The sequence below is a fragment of the Leucopleurus acutus genome (assembly GCF_964270905.1).
Source record: "Leucopleurus acutus genome assembly, chromosome: 1".
In the NCBI taxonomy this organism is placed as follows: Eukaryota; Metazoa; Chordata; class Mammalia; order Artiodactyla; family Delphinidae; genus Leucopleurus; species Leucopleurus acutus.
Window position 1 is genome coordinate 79,312,336 of NC_139142.1, and position 2,459 is coordinate 79,314,794.

Here is a 2,459-nt window from a genome sequence, read left to right on the forward strand (position 1 = left end):
GGTTTTCAAAGGACCTGAAGATGGTAAACACAGCATATTCCAGATGAATAGTCTTACAGAAGACATGCCATATACATAGATCTAAGACCATGATTGTTATATGCTCCATGTAAAGAATGATAGGAAATAAATTGGCCTCCTTTTACCATCACCATGTAAAGACAAGTTATAAGAGAGTTGGGAATGGATGTTAAGTGCTAACCTTTCAGCTATGCAGAATCCACACAAACTGTTACCCTTAATTACCTTCCAAATAATAGTGAAAAGAACATATTCTCATTTTAGGTTATACAGCTAGCCCTTGTATCATAAACAATCATGCTAGTCCTCTCCTTAAAATAAAAAGAGGTCCAAAGTCCAAAATTGCTAGGACCATCCTGGAGAATGTTTTTGCCTTTTCTAATTAGTAACAATTCTACCTTGGTATCCTTTAACTTAAAAATTAAATGATAAATCTAACCATGAAAACACATTTTATATAGATGTTAGGGAAATGAAAGGTTTTCCTCTGAAAATAACCTAAAAACTATATGAGGGACTCCTATACATCAGGAAAATGAGAAAAAATCCACATCAAAGTGGGTAGGAGAGGTGAAGACAAAATCTTGCTATAACCGAACCCCCAGTGTGGTGACCACAACCAAGAGGGAACTCAAAACCCAGAGCTTCTCCCTGAGGAATGAAAGGTTTGAGTCCCACATTGGGTGCCCCATCTTTTAAGACCCGCACTTGAGAGATGAGAACCCAAAACATCTAGCTCTGAAAGCCAATGGGCTTGAATCCACAAAACTTACAAGTTCAAAGTGAATTGAGAAAACATTCTTAAAGGCTCACACATGGATTCACCTATCCCAGGGCCCAGTGCAGAGTGTTTAAACAGCACCAAGACTGTATGTGAAAGAAATGTATTTGCTTATCTTAAAGCATCAGGCTGAGACCCAGGCATCTAATTTAACAAACAACTAGACTACTGGGGTCCTCTCCAGGGATGAGGGTTGGCAGGTGCCATCTTTGTACTCTCCCTCTGACTTGCTGCAACTCTCTGGTACCTCCCAGAAAGGAGCCTGAATCTCATCTGCCACCCTGATTTTTTTATTAATTAATTAATTAATTTATTTTTGGCTGTGTTGGGTCTTCGTTTCTGCGCAAGGGCTTTCTCCAGTTGCAGCGAGTGGGGGCCACTCTTCATCGCAGTGCACGGGCCTCTCACTGCCGTGGCCTCTCCTGTTGCAGAGCACAGGCTCCAGACATGCAGGCTCAGTAGTTGTGGCTCACGGGCTTAGTTGCTCCACCGCATGTGGGGTCTTCCCAGACCAGGGCTCGAACCCGTGTCCCCTGCTATGGCAGGCAGATTCTTAACCAGTGCACCACCACGGAAGCTCTGCCACCCTGATTTTTGTAGCTGCTGCCAAGGATACATCTAATTCATCTATAAGTTGCCTACAAAAGGCTCACTTCAAATGTAAGGACACACAGGACTGAAAGTGACAGGATGGGAAATGATATTCCATGCAAATGGACACTGAAGAAAGCTGGGGTGGCTATACTGACATCAGACAAAAGAGACTTTAAAACAAAGACTAGGGGCTTCCCTGGTGGCGCAGTGGTTGAGAGTCCGCCTGCCAATGCATGGGACGTGGGTTCGTGTCCCGGTCCAGGAAGATCCCACATGCCGCAGAGCGGCTAGGCCCATGAGCCATGGCTGATGAGCCTGCGCATCTGGAGCCTGTACTCCACAACAGGAGAGGCTACAACAGTGAGAGGCCCGCGTACTGCAAAAAAAAACCAAAAAACAAAAAACCCAAAGACTATTATAAGAGACAAAGAGGTCATTACATATGATAAAGGAGGCAAACCAACGAGAAGAAATAATATTTTAAAATATTTATGCATCCAACAAATGAGCATCTAAACATATACAGAATACTAACAGAACTAAAGGGAGAAATAGACAGCAGTACAATTATAGTAGGGTAATACTCCACCTTTATCAATAAATAGTTCACCCAGACAGAAATTAGTTAAGAAAACATTGGTCTTAAACATCACATTAGACTAGAGGAACTTAACAGATATATAAAGAACATTCCATCCAAAAGCAACAGCACAGATTATATATTAGGTCACAGAAAAAGTCTTAATGAATTTAAGATGATTGAAATCATATCCAGTATCTTTTCCAACCACAATGGTATGAAACTAGATATCAATTACAAGAAGAAAACTGGAAAGTTCACCAAGCTGTAGAAATTAAAACATGCTACTGAATAACCAATGGGTCAAAGAGGAAATCAAAAGAGAAAAAGAAAAAATATCCAAGACAAACACAATGAAATACAATATACCAAAACATGTGGGATGCAGTAAAAGCAATCCTAAGAGAGAAGTTCATAATAATAAGTGCCTACATCAAGAAACAAGAAAAATCTCAAGTAAACAACTTAACATCTCAAGGAACT